This window comes from Sapajus apella, unplaced genomic scaffold, assembly GCF_009761245.1.
Source record: "Sapajus apella isolate SASKATOON/1434 unplaced genomic scaffold, GSC_monkey_1.0 scaffold15, whole genome shotgun sequence".
NCBI lineage: Eukaryota > Metazoa > Chordata > Mammalia > Primates > Cebidae > Sapajus > Sapajus apella.
The window spans coordinates 19,272,210-19,294,890 of record NW_022436955.1 but is presented as its reverse complement, the minus strand read 5'-3'; the positions used below and the strand labels follow the sequence as shown (position 1 = coordinate 19,294,890).

General features: G+C 36.9%; 1 pseudogene across 1 annotated transcript; it reads right to left on the bottom strand.

Annotated features, from left to right (window-relative positions):
- Positions 1-8,537: 8,537 nt before the first annotated feature.
- Positions 8,538-9,232, bottom strand: LOC116555385 (annotated as a pseudogene). Its single transcript, XR_004270515.1, has one exon. The product of XR_004270515.1 is annotated as a Fanconi anemia core complex-associated protein 20 pseudogene (transcript).
- Positions 9,233-22,681: the final 13,449 nt, after the last annotated feature.

Sequence of the window (22,681 nt, the reverse complement as noted above, 5' to 3'; positions counted from 1 at the left end):
ACAAATGTTATTCAGACTACACTCAAACTGGATCACTGTTACAAACTCCCCAATGGTTTCTATTGCGTTTAGAACAGCATTCATCCTTTTACCATGGTCTACGTTTTTTGCATATATGGATCCATATCAAATTCTTCCACGTCAGAGCATTTGCAAATGCTGTCCCCTTTGCCTGGAATGCTTTCCTTCTCCATTCTTCACTGAGATTGACATTTTTCTCTATCTGAATTCTCTATCTAGGACCTTTATGAATTTATTCATAGCTTTTAAATCTCACCATTATTTTATATTTGCTTTTTTGTATGTCAGCCTATGACTCAGAATTTAACCTGCTCAAGGACAGAACTTCAATGTGTTCCCTATTATTTCAGTGCCACATTGGATAGCACCCGATTCATTGAAAGCATCCAAAATACATTATATGATTGAATGAATGAAAGATTTTAGGGAAAGTTTGTAAAAATGTATGCCATTCTTTTCCTAAGTATATAAACTTAAGATAAATTTGTAAAATTATGTGTTCAAATAAGTATTCAATTTTTATCCATAAGCACAAATGACCATATATCATTTTTTTCTACAAAATAAAGACACAAACTGATTCACCCCCTCTTCTCCTCCTCCTTCTTTGAGCATCAGGTAATTTTATGAAATTTAATGAAGGGAAACAACCACTTTATGAGCATATGATAGGTACTTACATATACAGCTAGTGCTCGACTTACGACCACGATTGGCTCTGAAAGACCAGTCGTAACACGATTTGGTCATAAGTTGAGTAGGCTATATGCACGCGGAGATGGTAGTGCTGCCGGAAGCTGGTCTGCACTGTCGTACGCCCAGCTGGGCAACGTTGGTGCTGCCAGACGCGGAGCAGTCGGAGCAGTTGTGGCTAGCGATTGTGGTCGTAAAGTCACATGATCGTAAGTCGCATAGGTCATAAGTCGATCAATACCTGTACACTTCATTCTATACATGAGCTCTTTAAAATGGTCTGTCCCATAAGAGCAGGTTTTCTCTGACACCAGGTGTTTGGACTGTGATCCTTACAGTGAGAACTAGATAAGAGTAGAAAGGAGGTACAGCAAGCCAATCCTTAATACTAGCAGTCCAAAGGAAGGGTGTTTCCTGATTGATTTGAAAGGGAGCCAAGAATTATCCTAAGACATGTCAGATCTATAATTAAAATTTTTACCTTTAGAAATCTTCAATTCGGTCTTCTAAACTTCAAGTGGTATTATACTTCAGCCAAGTATTTCACTGAAGCCACAGTGTTTGTACATTTTTCGAAAACGATTTACCTAATATGTGTAGTCTCTATTTCTGACTCTGGACTAGATACTTAAGTAGAATTATTTTAATAACTAATGCCTAGTTAGACAGCTAATTTCTTAATAAATTATAATTAAGATTATATTACATCTGATTTAAAGACATTATAATACTTAAGATAAGTAAGCCAAGTTAGTTCTCTTCCACCAACCCACGCCCTCAGACTGCCGTCTAGGTAACTGCTGTTATCCCTGTCATGTATGTCCTTCAAGATATTCTGTAGCATTTATGAATGCACACATCCCATGCTGAAAAAGTTTGCTTTTTTTATTTTCGTGCAATTATTTGTTGGTATACTTAGCTTGTTTTTTGATACCATAATATGCCTTGCAAATCACTATGTGGCAGACGTCATGTTTAGTAACTCTTCCTAACATCACATGAAACTGTCATAACAATATGGTTATACCTTAATTACCTTCTCATTCCCTAGTGCTGGACATAAAGGTTAATAATATAAAGAGGCTAGCTGTGGCGGCTCATGCCTGTCATCCCAGCACTTTGGGAGGCCAAGGCAGGCAGATCATGAGGTCTGTAGATTGAGACCATCCTGGCCAACATGGTGAAACCCCATCTCTACTAAAATACAAAAAATTAGCCAGTTGTGGTGGTGCATGCCTATAGTCCCAGCTACTCGTTACTCAGGAGGCTAAGGCTGGAGAATTGCTTGAACTCAGGAGATGGAGGTTGCAGTGAGCTGAGATCACACCATTGCACTCCAGCCTGGGCAACAGAGTGAGGCTTCATCTCAAAAATATATATATATTATAAAGAATAATAGCAGCATCAAAAAGCAAGCACATTTAAAATTTAGTGAATACTACCAAATTCCCCTTCATAGTAACCATACCAATAAATATCCCTCACTAGGATTCCAAATATCTGACATACACCTTTACCCACACTTGATATTGACAATATATTTTTAAATTACCACTCTGGTGAAAAATATTTTAACTGGTTTCTATGAAAAAATATATGTGATGATTAGTTTTATGTGTCAACTTGACTGGGCCATAGAATGCCCACATACTCTGGTTAAACATTATTTCCAAGTGTATCTGTAAGGGTATGTTGGAAGAGACGAGCATTTGAATAGGTGGACTGAATAAAGCAGTTGGCCCTCTCCAATGTGGGACCCAAATAAAATGAAAAAAAAAAACAGAAGAAGGTTGAATTCATCTTCTCTCTCTCCCTCTTTCTCTCTCTTCCTCTCTCCCTCTTGCTGGGACAAATCCTAACATGTGTGATGGATTATATTGTTTACTGAGAATGACGGCAAGGAAAACCAAGCCAGCCTCCAAGCAGAAAATTGCTGAGGGTGTTCAAAAATAGTGAACAGTATATGCATATCATACACTAGTTAAACCAATTCTTTAAACACAGGATATGTGATCCTGCCCCAATTGCTCCTTCATGGAGAATGCTTTCTAGTTTGTCCTTGATCAGTGGTAAGCAGGCACCAGATGCCTGCCTAGTGTATCTTTGTTCTATGAGAAAACACACAACACCGGCTTGTTAATAATAATCACCTGTTCAGAAAAAAATAAATATGTGGGTCAGAGTCTGCTGGAGGTGCTCAGCTTGGAAGGCTGTTAGCCTGCTGATCCCACTTTGCACTGTATCTTTGTGTTTGTTTCTTAACTCCTTCAGTGTTGCTGGGCTGGTGTCTCCAGGACCGAGCTGGTCTCGGCATCCTCTCTGTTTTTACTCATTCTCTTCTCTCTCTCTCTCTCTCACTGCATGAGCTAAGACATCATTCTTCTCCAATCCTCGGACTATAACTTGTATTACCAATACTTCTGGTTTTCAGGCCTTCAAACTTGGCCTGGAATAAACATCACTGGCTTTTCCAGGTCTCCAGCTTGCAGATGGCAGACTGTGGGATTTCTCAGCCTCCAAAGTCACATGAACCAGTGTCTTATAATAAAACATATGAATAAAATATGTATATTATATATATATATGTATATATATACACACATATATATGCATATATATGTATGTATATATACATACACACACATATATATGCATATATATGTATATATATGTATATGTGTATGTATATATACATATATATACATATATATATGTGCGCACACGCGCGCACACACACACACACATATTCCAATGGTTCTGTTTCTCTGTAGAAGCCTAATTAATACAATATGCAGTTGAAATTTGTATCTATATTTACTGAAGACGTGTGTTTCATCTTTCGTGATTTGTCCTTTTCCTGTCCTTGTCCATCTTTATTGGATTATTAACATGCTTCCTAAATATTTCAAATGTTTCTCTTTGGAAATCCTGGGTATTACTCTTTCATCTGTTATACAGAGTAAAAATGTTTTTTCCTGTGTTGTTATTTATATTTAACACTATTAGACTGCTTATTTACATATTATTTATTTTAATGGAATCAAATTTACCAACGATGCTTCTCATGAAATGCCATGTCAAATTCTATTTGAAATCTGCCAGATATTTTACTGGGACCACATTGAATTTATACATTAACTTAGAAAAATGTAATATACATTTAAAATACTGAACTTTCCATTCAGGAAAATGGCACAGTTTTGGTTAGCTTGGTATGTTTTTATGTCTTCAAAAAAATTTTTTAATCATATAAATATTTATATGATATCATGTAATACCAAAAAAAATCCATAAATGCAATAAACTGAATATAGCTAAGTGCAGAATAGTTACATTTTTTTTTATCCAAGAGGCTGCAATTCTCATTTCTGGTAAAATTAAACATGAATTTTACTTATATAGAGAAAAACAGATTGGTAATTAGCTTCACAATTTTGCCCCAAAATGACTTATGGTTTCAATTTTCTCTGATCTTTTATAAAATCTAAAAAGGCAGGTAAAGAAAAGCTTTAATCTTTGGTTCCTACCATTTGAAAGATGCTATAATCTATTGCAGCAGAGCCAATATATGGAAAGATGCCTATATTAAACATTATTTCAAAAATGAAGCAGTAACGAGAATCTTTTCACTAAAGAGGTTATTACACAGAAATAATACATTTTCTAAAAAATCAAAATGATAAAATATTGCTGAAAAACCTGTAGGTGCATTTCATGCATATAAGCTTTTTTTTAATCACTAAAGTCTCAAAAAATAGAGGCAACTGCCTAAGACTAAATTACCTTATATATGTTGCATTGAATGGAATATTGGAATTATAATTATCCTATAATATGTCAAATTATATAAAAATATGGAAATGTATTCTGAATTACAATATTCCAAGTACTTTGGATCTCTAATATTATGTAAACAAACAAATGTATAAAACATAACTGCAAACAGGTAGAATGGTAGAGGAAAATGTGTGCTTGCATTAACATTGAAGATATTTGCTTAAATTTTAAAAATGGAAAGAAATATAGAAAAGGTACGTAGAGCTGTTACTTTCTAAGTTCACAGCACTCAACAAAATTTAAGGCAACTTAATCTCTAAAAATAAAATAACAAACCCAATGATAATTCTTTTGATCATGCAATTAAATCCATCATTATGGATACAGTTGCTGCAAATTGGTCAAGCTATCTAACACTGATATAGAAGATGGCACACTGGCATTTAATAGGTAACTAGCGGTCAATAACGGGTTTTAAAGGTTTTCCCTGTCCTATTATTTTGTGATTTTTTCAGTTGTTGCATATTTCTCTTGTTACAGTACACACTGCCTGGCTGAGCTCTCTCTCCTTTTCTTTTTTCTTTCTCTCAGTTTACCTTTTCATCTTCAAACATATTATGTTTTTCCTCCAATTCTCTGAGCTTTGTATCCAAATTGTTATTTACTTATGAATACTGTTGGAGCTCAGCTTCAGAGTTCTTCTGAAACTTTTCTCTGATCCTTGTCTCACATACAGATTCCATTTTTGTGTTTATCTTCTTTCTTCTTTCCATGTGCTTCTTTTTTTCTGTTGCCATTTTTGAGAAAAGAATTTTAAGAATGTGCTATATGTCCTTTCTGGTCTTATCTCCATTTTATTTTATAGTTGTCAGTTTTCTGTTGTTCTCAGTAGTACATCATATTGGTGACCTCCTTCAAATACTGTATGTATGCTCTCAAAAACAGAAATTAAGTGGTTAAAAAAAAAATCACACGATATGATTTTCAACCTCAGCAACACCACAAAAATGCTGCCCCACCATGACCATTTGTCATTAAATGTATTTATATTACTATATATAAGAGCCATGTATCTTTAAAACCAGAAGATGAAATAATGAGCAAACAGTTGATAATCTTACTGAAGATCCTTAGTACATGAAAAGTCTCATTTATTTTACTACTTTTAATAGTCTCTCTTTGTTTCTGGCTTTTGACAGTTTGATTGTGATATGTTCAGATATGAATCTGTTACCAAGATTTAGTAGCTTTTTCTTAAATAAACCTCTTCTGATTATCAAATGGAAACATTAATAAAAACTTAACTGATCATAGTAAAATGCTAGAACTGTAGAGGGATTATATGGGAGTTTGTGAGACCCCAAGAATCTATGGTCAGGCTTCTTGGTGAAGGTCTTAACCTGAATGAAGCTAGTCTGTAAAAACTAAGAGAGGTGGCTACTTTCTCAAATGCATAAATAACAGCCAATAAAATAACAAGGCACATACACAAAAGAAATTTAAAAAAAAGAAAAAAAAAAAACAGAAACAAGGCACAAACAAAGGAATAAATTAAATTTTTAGAAATTAACCAAAAAGAAATGGAGATCTGTGAATTACCTGACAAGGAATCCAAAATAATAATCTTAAAGAAGCTCAGTGAGCTTCAAGATAACATAGGTAGACAACTAAATAAAATAAAGAAGCAGATGCATAAACAAAATGAGAATATCAACAGATATAGAAAGTATTAAAAAGAACCAAACAGAAATGTAGGTAAAGAGTACAATAAACTGAATGGAAAAATTCACTGAGGATTTCAACAGCAGACATGATGAAGTTGAAGAATCAGCAAACCTGAAGACAGATCATTTGAAATTATCAAGTAAGAGGAATTAAGGAAAAAAATGAAGAAAAGTAAAGAAAACCTTGGAGACTTATCAGAAAGTGGACCAATATATGTATTATGGAAGTATAGGAGAAACGAAAGAAAGGCGAATAGAAAATTTAAGGAATAGTAGCCAAAATTTTCCGAAATCTGAGGAAGGAAATGGGCATTTAAGTTCAAGAATAGCAAAGGACACAAAATAGGATAAACACAAAATGACTCACACTGAGACATATAATAAAACTGTCAAAAGTCAAAGACAAAGCAGTAAGAAAAAAGTGACCCATCACATAAAAAGGAATTCCCATAAGATACAAGGCAACAGTAATCAAAACAGCAAGGTACTGGTATCAAAACAGAGACATAGACCAATGGAACAGAACACAAACCTCTGCAGCAACAACACATTTACAACCATCTAATCTTTGACAACCTGACAAAAACAATCAATGGGGAAAGGATCCCCTGTTTAATAAATGGTGTTGGGAAAATTGGCTATCAATGTGCAGAAAGCAGAAACTAGACACTTTCCTGACACCTTACACTAAAATTAACTCCAGATGGATTGAAGACTTACCTCAGACCTAACACCATAAAAACCCTAGAAGAAAACCTAGGCAAAACCATCTAGAACATAGGCATAGGCAAGGATTTCATGACTAAAACACCAAAAGCAATGGTAACAAAAGCCGAAATAGGTCAATGGGATCTACTTAAACTCCAGAGCTTCTGTACAGCAAAAGAAACAATCATTAGAGTGAACCAGCAACCAACAGAATGGGGAAAAATTTTTGCAATCTGCTTATCTGACAAAGGGCTAATATCCAGAATCTACAAAGAACTAAAACAGATTTACGAAAAAAAATAAAAATAAAAAAAAAAAAAAATAAACCCATTCAAAAGTGGGCGAAGGATATAAACAAACACTTTTCAAAAGAAGACATATATGAAGTCAACAAACATATGAAAAAATGCTCCTCATCACTAGTCATTAGAGAAATGCAAATCAAAACCACATTGAGATACCATCTCATGCCAGTTAGAATGGCAATCATTGGCCAGGCGCGGTGGCTCAAGCCTGTAATCCCAGCACTGTGGGAGGCCGAGGCTGGTGGATCACGAGGTCAAGAGATCGAGACCATCCTGGTCAACATGGTGAAACCCCGTCTCTATTAAAAATACAAAAAATTAGCTGGGCATGGTGGTGCGTGCCTGTAATCCCAGCTACTCAGGAGGCTGAGGCAGGAGAATTGCCTGAACCCAGGAGGCGGAGGTTGCGGTGAGCCGAGATCGCGCCATTGCACTCCAGCCTGGGTAACATGAGTGAAACGCCGTCTCAAAAAAAAAAAAAAAAAAAAAAAAAGAATGGCGATCATTAAAAAATCAGGAGACAACAGATGCTGGAGAGGTGTGGAGAAAGAGGAACACTCTTACACTGTTGGTGGGAGTGTAAATTAGTTCAACCATTATGGAAGACAGCGTGGTGATTCCTCAAGGATCTGGAAACAGAAATTCCATTTGACCCAGCAATCCCATTACTGGGTATATACCCAAAGCATTATAAATAATTCTATTATAAAGACACGTGCACACGTATGTTCACTGCAGCACTATGTACAATAGCAAAGACTTGGAACCAACCCAAATGCCCATGAAGGATAGACTGGATAAAGAAAACGTGGCACATATATACCACAGAATACTATGCAGCCATAAAAAAGGATGAGTTCATTTCCTTTGCAGGGATGTGGATGAATCTGGAAACCATCATTCTCAGCAAACCAACACAAGAACAGAAAATCAAACACCGCATATTCTCACTCATAGGCAGGTGTTGAACAATAAGAACACATAGACACAGGGAGGGGAACATCATACAATGGGATCTGCTGGGGGATGGTGGGCTAGGGGAGGGATAACAGGGAATGGGGAGATTGAGAAGGGTTAACATTGGGAGAAATACCTAATACAGGTGACGGGGGATGGAGGCAGCAAACCACCATGGTATGTGTATACCTATTTAACAATCCTGCAAGATCTGCACATGTACCTCAGAACTTAAAGTATAATACTATCTATCTATCTATCTATAGATAGATAGCTAGCTAGCTAGCTAGCTAGATAGATAGATAGATAGATAGAAAGAAAGAAGAAAATCTATTTTTTTTTTCATCACAACAGACAGGTGCACCCTGCTTTAATGCGCAAGCTGGAGAGCTGGGAGGACGGGGGCTTCTGGTGGGGGGAGGGGCTTCTGGCGGGGGAGGGCATGTCCGGGCATCTGACACAGCGCTGGGCTCCCTGGAAGGCGCTCACCACATCACATCTTCTGTGCTTTCGGCCAAGCACTGGGCCAGGTGGCTGTCAACATCCAGCTGGGTCAGCCTGGGGGCGAACTCCTTCTGGCACATAGGGCGGCTGCGCAGGGTTGCGGCACCCTCCACAGACGGCTGCGGCTCCACGCTGGGTGCCCTGCAGGGATCAGGTGCCAAGTGCTGGGGAGTGGACCCGTTGGGGGACTCCAGGTGCCCTCCTGCCCTGCGAAGCAGCCGGTAGGAGCGGCCGGGGCCCCATAGGTTTGGCGGAAAGGGCGTCCAGGAGAAGGTCTTGGGTCCCACAGCGAAGACTTCAGTGGCTCCCGGGCTGCAGCTGCGCTCCTGTCCAGGGAAGGCGGGCAGTGGAGGCAACTCCTGATCCAGGCTCAGCTCTGGGCTCACGGTGCGCAACAGCTCGACCCAGAGACGCTCCCGTTCATCACCCCCAAGGAGAAACCAGGGGTGGTCGCCAGAAGGCCCGCCCGCCGGGGGCGGCCTCCGACGGCTCAGCTCCAGCCACGGCCTCCGCGCCGCCTCCATCGGAGCTGTGCGCCGGATGGAAGTCAAGAAAATCTATTTATATGCTACAACATGGATGAAACTTGAGGACATTATGCTAAGTGTAATAAGCCAGTCACAAAAAAGACAAAAGTACACCATTCAACTTAAATGAGGTATCTAAAGCAGTCACACTTTTAGAAAATAGAAAGTGGACTGCCAGGATCGAGTATGTGGCCAGGTTGGGGCCAGAGGGAGTTGTTAAATGGTCATATAATTTTCAGTTTCTCAAGACAAAAAAGTTCTAGAGAGCTGTTGCACAACCATATGCATACAGTTAACCCTACTGCATTGTACATTTAAAAATAGTTAAGATGGAACATCACCTTATATATAAATATAGACAAAGTGATGCCCAAGTACAATCTAGAATATAACGCCCTGAACATTAGAAATTCAGCTTATTTTAATTACCACTAATTCTTGATAAATTAAGTCTTGTCATGCTGTTTTAATTGTCAAATTTATTATAAATTTGATTGATTTCAGTAACTAAATGTTGTTTTCTTTAAAAAAACAAAATTGAGCTATAGACTAGAGAAATGGTGCTGCAGGTGCAACAGCCCGGTGCAGTCTATGGATATTTCATGAACTCAGCAGCATGTCTATTTGGCTGATACTGCTGAACTGCTGAATACAGGCCAGTCAGCATCACTTTCACAAACCAGAATGACATCTTGGACAATGGCTGTAATGCCAAAGAGTTCAGGTTTAGTAAATTCTACGCACTTATTTACTTAGAATGGTTTGCTATTCTACGGAACAGCATTGAAAACAAAAAGGTGAAGGAGACTGGCTGAACCAAATTTCATCATGACATATGGTTATCCTTAAAATCTGTAAATATTAATCCTAAATGTGCTGGTATTATAATAACAAGGAGAATAAAAATAGATGTGTTTCTGTTATCCACAATAAGAAGCTCTATGTTTTTAAGGCTTTTTATTGTTGTTCCATTAAAAATATTAATAAATAGTATGTTCTCCTAATGTTTGCTGAATTCAATCACTATAGTAAACCCAAGATTATTAGTAAACCAAGATACCAGTTACAGTTTATCACTTTATTTTATATGCATCTAAAACACTGTCCTAAGAATGGTTTTACTTTCAGTCAGAATTACAGAGAGAGTAACACTTAATACTCCTCTTTAGTGACAATACAGGTCCCCACATACACACCTTCATGGTAACTAAGACATTTAGGGTAATTTTGCCTTAAGAAGAGAAAACACAACCCAAATGTGTCTAGTAATAAAGGGAATTTATTGACTCATGTAACCCAAAGTGAATGGGCATGTTGGGCGTAAGACATGATTTGAACAGAGTTTGGAGTCCTTTAATTCTATTTATCTCTGGTTCTCTTTATTTTGACTTCTCCCTGTGTTAACTTCTTCCCAGTACTTGTTTTCCTCATGGGAGCCTTTATAGCCAAAGCACCACACCATTTAGAAAAATGCCTCTGGACCAGCATTTTGGAAAGAGTCATGAGGTTCACCATGACTGGTTTCCTTGAGCCATAGTTTCACTTCTTTATCAGGCTCTGTGCCCAGGGAATAGAATACAGGGTGAGGTCAGCTTCCCCAGGAACAGATAAAATGTTTAGGAGGCTACCGTAGACAACCTAGAAAGAAGCTCTGGGTACTGTCAGAAAAGAGAGGAGTGGCAGTATAAACAATGAATACACACTACGGCATCCCATGGGTGCTTTAAAAACAGTAAGAGCAGAGGGAAAACTACCACTCACACAGCAGCTAAGACCTCAGAGTCTGGCAAGATCTTCCCAATGGAGAGTCAAGAAATGCTTTCTCTCATGGAACCTCTTAGATGCAGAACGATGGATGTGTGGGAAGGGAATCTTATTAAGCAACTCCTATGTACCCGGGAACTTAGCATGCATTTTAAACTTAATATTTTTTAAACTCCAGGAAGGTATTATTACCACCCCCTCCACTCAAATTATTGCAGATGGTGAAAGAAGTTTAGAGAGTTGGCCACATGATTTGGTAAGGGCAAAGTTGAAATTTAAAGCTAGGCCCTTTGTTACATGGAGGGTGGCAAATTAAAAGAAAGACAAAATAAAATCCAATAACCCAAGTTCCTACTATTAAAGAATAGCAGGCATAGCTCTCTCGTCAGGAGTCATATCATAGGTGATCTGTCTCAGTCTCAGGAAGAACAACTCAGTTCTGACATAGGTAAAGGGAGAAGGCAACTTTGGGGTCATTTTACTTTCTGTGAGTCCAGATTACTAGCTTTGCTTCTGGGTATCAGGAGTTGGCTAGGCCCTCTTCCCCTTAAAGCTGCTATGAAAGAAAATACACAAAACCATCACTGGGCAATGTAGAATTTACTGTATCCTGAGAGAATATTCACAGAAAAGAACCTAAGATCCCCTTAGATATTTCTCCAAATCCCCTTCTCAGCCAAGGGTCCACAAGTCCTCCTCTTTCCTCGTTCCCCTTCTGAGCCTGGTCGCATTAGCTCCACCTGGCTTCCTCTAGGCTTTCCTCACTGAAAGCCTATTTTTGTTTTTGTTTTGTTGCTGTTTACCATCATTCGTGCAAAATGGCACCCCTCCATGTGGGAGACCTGGGTATGGGTGGTTCTCAGCCCTGGAGACTCAGCCTCTGCCTCCAAGAATTTTTGCTGAGGCTACTTCATACCTAGAAGCAGCTCTCCAACAAATAACTCATTCCAGCAGGCAAAAACGCAAAACTGATTCCATAATATTGCTTTCAATCTGTGTTCTCTAAAGAGAGGCTTTACCCAAAAAAAAAAAAAAAAAAAAAAAAAAAAGTGGCATTAAAAAAGAGGTGGGGCATAACTTGAATGTGAAGGAGGTATGTGGCAATTATTGAAAACCAATCCACTCTCCTAGACTATAATAAAGACTTAAAAATAAAGCTAAACAGCTCAAAACCCATGTGAGACAGAAAAGTTAAAACCACCTTAAAGGGGCTATTAAAATTGGTTCATTATTTCATCCAGGGAAAGCTTTACTGTTAAAATACTTCAGTCAGTATTTTAGCTTTTTCCCACTAGATGATTCCAAGCATCATTTATAGAAAACGCATTAAATGCAAGAAAATCCAACTTGTAAGTGGAACAACTAATCACATAAAGTCATACTCCACAGTCAGTAGTAACTCAAGCTCACTAGAGATCATTCCAAAATGGATGTTGAGGGTAGAAAGCACTCGGTGAATACTAGCTCTTACTATCATCATTATTGTTCTTAGCCTTTATATCTCAGATTTAATAATTCAGCAGTACTCGATATTCAAGGTTATAGGATAATAATACATAAATATTAAGTATAATCACTCCTCCAAGTAAAAAGTAACATCGTTCTAGGAATTTTAGAGGCACTCCATAAACACATGGTAAACAAATGTTTAAAGACTTGGCATATGCTTTCTGGGGCATAAAATTGAAATTTGACTTTGTCTCAAATTGTGAATTAATAGGAATTAAGTGTGGCATGTGTATTTTACAGCGATTTTCTGAACTCTCCTATTCTTTCATTCGTTCTATTGCTTGTTTACACTGTGTCTCATTCTAACTTTTTTTGGAAAATTTGTTTTCAGGATCCCAGAGAAAGTACACCAAATTTGATTTTCAATATTGTGGACATCATCTACTTCCAGGAGTTAGGAAATCTTCTGATAAACCCCTTTTGACCCTCCCATCTGATTTAGGTGTTTTTCTTCATTGCTGTCACGGCATCTTGTAGACACAACAGTATTAGTGTTTTTTAAACTTAGACGGTGACTAATTAGTTGGAATCAATTTAGTGTATTATAACCATAATTTAATTTTAATGGAAATAAAATAGAATCACAGAGAAAATGTCAGAGAACATTACATATTGAAAGAGTAAGTACAGCTATGTGAATTTTTGTTTCAACTTCATGTACATATATATATTTATACGTATGTATGATTTGAACCATGTAGTAAAATACATTTCTTAGTGTATGTCATGATCAAAACAAAATTTCAAATACTGATTATACATAATAAGTGATATGGTTTGGCCGTGTCCTCACCCAAATCTCATTTTAAATTACAGTTCTCATAATCTCCACATTTCATGAGAGGGACCCAATGGGAGGTAACTGAATCATGGGGGTGGTTACCCTCATGCTGTTCTCATCATAGTAAGTCAGTCCTCATGAGATCTGATGGTTTTATAAGGGGCTTTTCCCCCTTTGCTCAGCACTTCTCTCTCCTGCTGCCCTATGAAGAAAGATGTATTTTCTTCCCCTTCTGCCATGATTGTAAGTTTCCTGAGTCTTCCCCAGCCATGTGGAAATGAGTTAATTAAAACTTTTTTCTTTATAAATTACCAGTCTCAGCTAAGTTGTTATTAGCAGCATTAGAATGGACTAATAAAAATTTTTTTTTTCCTACTGGTAAGGCTTCTTGAAGGAGCAGGCCTCTAATTCTCATAACCAACAATAAAAGTTATCTACCATCTTTGAGTTCTAACTCTATATATCATAATATTTGTTTTAATTTAGCACATAGATAATTAGCGCATAACCCAAAACTGGCCATACCACTCCCAAGCTCTGTTTTCCCCCTATGGAAGAGGAATGTGCTAAGTAACCACCAGTTCAAGAATATTTTGTTTGACTACAGACCTAGGATGTGGAGTATTCATCATTCTAGGAAAATGGAGGCAAACAGAGATGGCCTTTTACAGCATTCTTCCTTCATGAGGGAGCAACCTAATTAAAAACTTATTCTCTTGAGTGTTTGAGAACCAGAAAGAAGGCCTGCTTGCCTGGAGAAGAGAATAATGGGAAGAGTAACAAGAAGAGGAGTTGTAAGCAAGAGCTGATAATCAAAAGTTTTTATTTAATTCTGGTTGCAATTGGAAGCATTTAAATGGTTTTAATCAGGAGAGTAATGTATTGTAAGAAAGTCTTTAGAAAACTCTCTCTGCCTGCTGACTGGAAACTAAGTTGCAAAAAAAGCAAGATTGGAAAGTATTTAGAAGACTGGTGCAGTAGTCTAGGTTACTGATAAGGGTGGCTTAAAGTTATTATAAAGAAGATAGTAAAAATTTACATAAATATAATTGTGAAGATTGACATGTCTGAGTTTAGCATTGAATAACAAAGGATGAAGATTCACAAAGGTTTGTACCCAGCAACATAAAACGGTGATGTTATTTGCTGAGACAGGGAAAATATAGGGTTTGGGAACACCAGTTTGGAGGAGGGATATGCAATAGTTCATTGTGAGCCATATGAAATACAGTATATCCAAATGGAGACTTACTGACATAGACATAGGAATGAATTAGGTAACTACAAAAAGAGAGTATAGTCATTCTTCAGTATTCAAAGGGAATTGATTCCAGTTTACCCTCTATTCCTCAACATCTACTCCAACATTCGTGGATGCTCAAGTCCCTTATAGAAAACAGCATTGTATTTGCATATAACCTATGTACATCCTCCCATACACTTTAAATTATCTCTACAGTTAAAAGATTACATATAATACTTAATACAATGTAAATGCCTTGTAAAATAGTTGTTATTCTGTATTGTTTTGTACCATTTTTTATTGTATTTTTCAATTTTTTTTTCCAAACATTTTCAATCTGTGGCTAGTTGAATCCATGGATGCAGAACCCACAAATTCAGAGAACTGACTATATATGGAGTGGAAAGCTGAAGACAGACTATAGGTTCTCCAATATTCAGAAGACTGAATAAACAGGAGTACGAGATTAAGAAGAACTGAGGTAAAGTAGATAGAAAACTGCTATGTGAGTACGACGTTACAGAAATCACTCAGAGCTCAATTTCAAGAGGGATGGTGAAGTCAGCAATGTAGCACCCTGAACGGATTCACTACAATGAGACCTCAAAGTTAACTACATGTTTTATCAAAACTTAAGTTATTAATGACCTTAAAGGATTATTTCATTGGGTTCATGGTGGGGAGCAGAATGCTTGATAAAAGGAAGTTAACCATCAATATGCAATCAGGGGCCAATGGATCTGATTTTCATTGTTTTGTTTCATTTTGAACAGTTCTGTTTGTGAGGAATGATATCACTTTTATTCTTTCTTAAAGTCTTCCACAAAAATACAAATAAAATATGAACTACTTCTTAATAGAATAAAACTCACAACTTGAATTAGCACAGGAATCCATTGAACTCTTTTATAAATCTAAAACATATGAAGGGATCTTAAGAATTTTTTGTTTCCTATATCTTGAAACATTTTGCTATTTCAAAAATGTATTTTATCGTTATTTATCCTTCCCAAGTATGGTTTTAAAAAGCCTAAAACCAACAGATACGCTTTGGTCCAAGTGTTTGTGTCCCCTCAAACTTGTAAGTTGAAACCTAATCCAAAATGCAATACTGTTAAGAGGTGGGCCTTTAGGAGGTGATTAGGTCACAAGGGTGTAGCCCTCATAAATGGGTTAGTGCCCTTATAAAAGAGGCCCAAGAGAGCTTCCTCATCCCTTCTGCCATGTGAGGGCACAGCAAAAAGGCACCATCTGTGAAGCAGAGAGCAAGCCCTCACCAGACACCAAATCTGCTGGCATGTTGATCTTGAACATCCTAGCCTCCAGAACTGTGAGCAATAAACTTCTGTTGTTTTTAAGTTAGCCAGTCTAAGGTATTTTTTTTATAGCAGCCCAAACAAAGACAAGATGGAAAATGTTAGACTCACCTAAAAGGATAATGTAATAGTGAAATAAATCATCACTCCTTAATATTTTTTATTCTGTTACCCAATGTATTGTATTATCTTTCAAAAATATATGCTGAAAATACTGGGAAAGCTATCTTTGTAGCTTGTTTTACTTTTTATCAAATATCACTGAGAATTTAGAGTTTTTTCCCAATCTATAATGGTAAAGAAACTATAAAAGACACTTCACCATTATTAGAAAAAATGACATAATGAACCCAGAGAGAGGGATAGCAACAGGCTAGATTCTACTAATAATGATTAAATTGATTATACAAATGAAATATCAGACTATGAGTCTTCACATGATGCCCTATAAATAAATTTTTTCAAACTCAAGAATCAGTGGGGCCAGGCACAGCAGCTCACGTGTGTAATCCCCACACTTTGAGGAGCCAACACAGGAAGATAGCTTGAGCCCAGAAGTTCAAGACCAACCTGGGCAACATAGCAAGACTCTGACTCAATAAATAAATAAATAATCAATGTATGGACAATATTCTTCTAAGTACAAAAAGGAGATACAGTATTATTATTCAGTAAGTAATTTAATAGGAAGGACTTCATCAAACAGTTCTTTTGTGACAAAAACCTGACCATCCCTTTTTGTTAAAAGAGCATATGACAATATTCTTTTTCATGAAGTGCTTATATCAAAAAATATTTGATACAAATGAATTTGCTATGTTTAATGCTTATGATACTTTTAGAAAAAAGGTCATTTTCAATTACCTTTATTCTTCCTCATTTAAATTACTTGCAAAAATTATGTAAATATTTTAAGCAAATAAAGATAGTCCATTAGGCCCCAAAGTTGAGAAGTGAGAGCTGTTTTTCCTAGTATACTAAGCATTAAGAAAAAAATGTGAAATGAGGAAATAAAGATTATAAGTATATATTTTAAGCAGCTGTTTTGTTCTTATTTTCCTCTTTTATACAGATTTTTTTAAATTTTTTATTTCAGTAGCTTTGGGGGTACAAATGGTATTTGGCTACGTAGATGATCATACAGTGGTGAATTCTGAGATTTCAGTGCGCTCATCACCTGGTCACCTGGGTACATTGCACCTAACACGTAGGTTTTTATCCCTAGCTCCCCAACCACCCTCCCCTTCTGAGTCTCTATAGCCCATTATATTACTCTGTAGGTTTTTGCATACTCATAGTACATATTTTAATCAATATTTTAAGAAATACTGCTGTGAGGAGGAACAGAGATGTGGGCTTAAAGAATTTTAACATGGATGCCATTAAGGCATTTTTGCTAACGGGAATAAACCCAGAGAAAGGGACAAACAAATGATGCAGCAGAGAAATGAATGGGCACCATTCATAAATGAACAACGAACCAATGAAGGGGCACCATTTTTCAGTTCATACAAGGGATGACATCCAGGGCTCTAGCAAAGGAGTTAGCCTTAGAGGCGAACGCTTCTCTCTTCTCCTGCAAAAAGGGAGAATTAGTAGGTAAACAGACATCCCATGGATTTATAAGCAGAGAGTAAGGGTAGTGCTTTTCTGATTACATCTCCCTTGTCTAAAACTTACAAATCAAACCATATTAAGGAACTGAGCAAAGGTCACGCAGCTAATCAGCAGTGAAGAGATTCAAAAGTAAATCTGATTGCAGAGTTCAAATGCTTAACCATGGTACTAGGAGTGGGAAAAGGTTATTGCTCATCTTACAGTAATCCAGTCATCTGTGTGCTCCAGGTTTCTTTTTCATATTTTGTTATAGCATTCATCATATTGTTTTGTGATTTATTTGTTTGTTGTGTGTCTTTTTGCAAGGGATCTCGGTGCTTTCTCTGGCAAGCAATGTACCTGTCAAACAGCATGTGCTTATCTAATATTTAGCAAATAAATGCCAGGAAGAAAGGAAAGAAGGGAGGGAGGGAGGAAATGAGGGAAAGATGAGTAAAACAAGTATGCAAATTAATATCTAATCCTGATTCCACCATATACTGGCGTATCACTGGGACGTATTGTATATGTTTGAAGTTCTGTACTGGATTAACACTTTCCAGAATCCATTTTTCTGTGAAAGCTTCCCTTAAATAAATAATAACTTACCCAGACTGTAAACAAATAAATTACTTAAATGCTTTTGTGGTTGATGACCTATAAGGAATATCCAGTCATGTCCTTGTACCCTCAGCTCACCAGAGGGATTTTGAGGAGATACACCTCTCCTAGAACTCCAACAAGAGCCTTGGAAAAGCACTGAACAAGATGGTTTCCAGCTCTAAAGAATGGTCAGCCCTGAGAGAGGAGTTGGCAACCCTTGGCGAGGGTGGATGGGTCACTCAAACTGTTGACTTCTCCACACCAATACCATAAACCTTTATCTGAATAATACATTATTTAAAAGGGCAATAAAAATAAATTTTGTTTTGTCTTATATGACTTAAAAACAATTCTATTACTAAAAACCCATCAGTTTCATCGTGATAATTCATAAATTAATATTTCTACCTCTTATCAGACATACACACAATTGTCAACATGGCAAGAATAAACATGAATAAAATTACTTTTAATAGCTCATAAGCCACAAGAGTACATTTTTTAGTGCATATAAAACTATACTAAGCTTAAGCCTTATTGGTAAATTTTCCTTTTTTTTGTTTATTTCTATATTTCTATACGTATTCTGTAGACAGATAACAACTTTATGAGTAAGTAAAACTTTTATCATTTTGTACTCTAAAAATGAGAAAATTAACAGCAATTTTTCATTATCTTTCCCTTTTTTTCTGTTATCCATTTTTTTTCTCTGTTAAGAGTTTTGAGGCTTGCTTGCTGTTAAAGCATCAAATCAAGCTAATTACTCCAAGACAGTTTAAAGCTAAAGATAAACTAAACAATTCCAAAGATAAAAAGCACACCAGCATTCTCTTGAGAAACCTCTGTTTGTTGATCAGATTTGGACTGGCTCTTAGCAATAACAAAATACTGCCTTGAAACAAACAGAAAAGAGCACAAAAGAGAGCAGGTCATTCATGGAAGGATCCTCCTTTGAGATTGCTCTAAATTTATTTCTGACGCTTTAGGCAACAATAAACCTCTTTCCCCAACACAAGCAGTAGCATTAACTCCAAGTTCCTAACACAATAGGATGGTGTTACAACTATAAGTTATTTTCATTAAAAAGCTCTAATTTAACTTTGAGGTGAAACACACACTGTGTATTTGGTTCTCAATTCTCTCACATAAAAGAAGGATATCAAGTTCCAAGGCTTTCTCTGGGCTCATTGGCTGAAGAGCCACAAAAATTTGCTCTATCCTCCCTCTCAGGATTTAGGTAAAGGGCAAACAATAATACTGTGAACTTTACAAATTTAATACCCATGATAAACACCACTGATGTGGGAACCACAGGACTGTGGCAAGCAGTAATTTGTAATGTTGTTGAGTTGCATACATTGAGTATAAAGAAATGGGTCTTCCCTATTCATCACAGAATTCATAAACTATTATTTGAAATGATTAAAAGGTTGTTGCCTCATTTGAAAGATGACAATCAAGTAAGAGAGACAGTGAAATTAATATTTTTTTCCTTTTTCAACTTTTATTTTAGATTCCAGGAGTGCATATGCATCTTTGTTACAAAGGTACACTGTGTGATGCTGGGGTATGGAGTACAACTGAACCCATCACCCAGGAAATGAGCATCATACCCAATAGATAGTTTTTAGCCCTGCCTCCCTCTCTCCGTTCCTCCTCTTGTACTCGCCACTGTCTGTTGTTCCCATCTTTATGACCCTGTTTACCCAATGGTTAGCTCCTACATGTAAGTGAGAACACACAGTATTTGTTTTTCTGTTTCTGTGTTAATTCACTTAGGATGATGGTCTCCGGCTGCATCCATGTTGCTGCAAAGGATATAATTTTATTATTTTTATGGCTGCATAGTATTCCATGGTGTATATGTACCATACTTTATCCCATCCACCACTGATGGGCACCTGGTTTGGTTCCATGTCTTCGCTACAGTGAGTAGTGCTGTAATGCACATACGGGTACATGTATCTTTTCCTTTGGGTATATACACAATAATTGAATTTTTGGGTTGAATGGTAGCTCAACTCTTAGTTCTTTGAAAATTTCCAAACTGCTCTCCACAGGGGCTGAACTAATTTACATTCCACCAACAGTGTATAAGCATTCACTTTTTTCCACAGCCCTGCCAAATGTTATCTTCTGACTTTTTAAGAAAAGCCATTCTGACTGGTATGAGGGGTCTCTCATTGTGGTTTTGATTTGCATTTCTCTGATGATTAGTGATGAGCATGTTTTTCATATGTTTGTTCACTGCTTGCATGTCTTCTTTTGGGAACAATCTGTATCTTTTGCCCACTTTTTCATGGGGTTAACTTGGCTTTTGCTTGTTGGTTTGTTTAAGTTCCTTGTAGATTTTAGATATTAAGCCTTTGTTGGATGCGTAGTTTGCAAATATGAGACAAACACTTTGAAGCAGTTATTTGTGACTATCATATAAAATGAAATTCATGAATCTCAATTACATAGATGATTCAGACTAGAACCACCAATTTGTAAAATTATGTTCACATTTGTGAAGTTCTAAGAGTACTGTTTGGTGTTCCTCACAAATGTGACATTTTGATTCCAAATGTGCTTATTCTTTTTTTATCTGTGTATCATAGATATGAAAATGTAGTAGTTTCTCCCAAATAGTTTTTGCCCCCACCAAGCCTCAGAAAAGCTGCCTTGATCTTCTACTGTCAATAGAATCAAATTATTATATTATGATTTTACTTACAGAATTACAAAAAATGATATGTTTTATCAAGGTTTATGTAGGTTATTTTACTTTTTTAATTTTTTTTGAGGAGTCTTACTCTGTTGCCCAGGCTGGAGTGCAGTGGTGTGATCTCAGCTCACTGCAACCCCTGCTTCTCGGGTTCAAGCAATTCTCCTGCCTCAGCCTCCTGAGTAGCTGGAATTATAGGCACACACCACCACGCCTGGCTAATTTTTGTATTTTTTAGTAGAGATGAAGTTTTACCACGTTGGTCAGGCTGGTCTTGAACTCCTGACCTCATGATCCACCCTCCTCAGCCTCCCAAAGTGCTGGGATTACAGGCGTGAGCCACCATGCCTGGCCAGTTCTTTTGTTTTTAATAAAGACTGTTTCTATATCCAATACTTTGTTTTACAATCTGCATTCTGATGCAAAATGGAACTCTGTGTGTATTTGTGTGTGTATTTTTGCATGTGTGTATGTGTTCACCCAGGGTCCCCATTAACGGTTGGGTCATGCGACAAAGGGCCACACACTAGCAGGATCACCCAAGCACTGGTCACACAGCCCAGCAAAGGGAAGCTCCAGTCGATAACATTACATTCGAGACATGCACAAACCCTGAAAGCCTAAAAATGGAGGTTCAACAGACTGGGGGAAGAACATGTCTGCAGACTAGGAGAAGGCAAAGTTTAGAACATCAAGACATGGAGATATAAAATTGTGTGATCTATAGTGAGACATACTTCTTGTGGCAGGAAAATCATGCATAGGCTTTACACAGACACATAGACCTGGTTCAAATCCTGACTCTCTAATTTTTACATTGGACAAATGTTTAAGTTGTGACTACAAAGCAAATCAGATAACTGCTTTTTCAATTTTTTTCCCTTTTCTCTGACATCTGACTTGTGGTGTGGGAGAAGAAGATGAGAAAAAACAGATTCAAAATCTTGTGCATTTTAACAAAATGCCTGTCTACAAATCCTGAGGAAATGTGATCCTTATTCTTCACATCTACTGGCCAAATGACTTTTTGAATAGATCAAATAAATTTTAAAGTGATATAAAGATACACATTCCCTCAAATGTCTCTCTGCACATCACACATAGATCTGGTAATTTTCCTTGCTTGACATAGTATCAGTACTAATTTCCTCTCCCAGATTACTTTAGAAAGCTTTGAAAACAAAAGTGTGAAAATTAGGTGAGAATGAATATATTTAATTTTAGTTTTAATTTACTATCCCTATCTCAATGATAAAATACATAGCACAAACACAAGATAATCTGTGACTGTAGCTATTGACTAAAAGAAGTGCTAAAATAAAAATCTGTGTTTAATTTCAGAAAATCAAAACTGGGCCTCTACTATTTTGTTCATTAAAAAAAGTTCTAGTGCTTTGCTTCCCCCATAATTACAAAGTGTTGATTTAAACATTAATGTTCATCTAACCATTTAAAAATAATGCATTTTTATGTCAGGTAAATATAGTAATAGAAACTATCTTTAGTAACTGTCTTAGTTTTGGGCAGCTGTAACAAAGTAGTATAGACTGGGTGGTTTATAAAACAACAGGAATTCATGTTTCACAGTTCTGGAGGCTAGAGTGTCACATAAGCATGGCAGCATACTCAGGTTCTTGTGAGATCCCCCCAGCAGGCTACCTGGATTGCCAGCTGCCATCTTCCCATTGTAGCCTGACATGGTAGAAAGAAAACTAGCTATCTCTTAGGCCTCTGCTCATAAGAGCACTAACTCCATTCATGAGGACTCCACTCTCATGACCTAATTACCTCTGAAAGACCCCGCCATCTAACAACATCACCTTGAGGGTTTAGACTTCAGCATATGAACTTTGGAGATACAGATACAGATTTGCTCATATACTCAGATAGCTGATGCTTCATTTCCTTGATTCCCTTCACAGCAAAACACCTAAATAGAATTATCT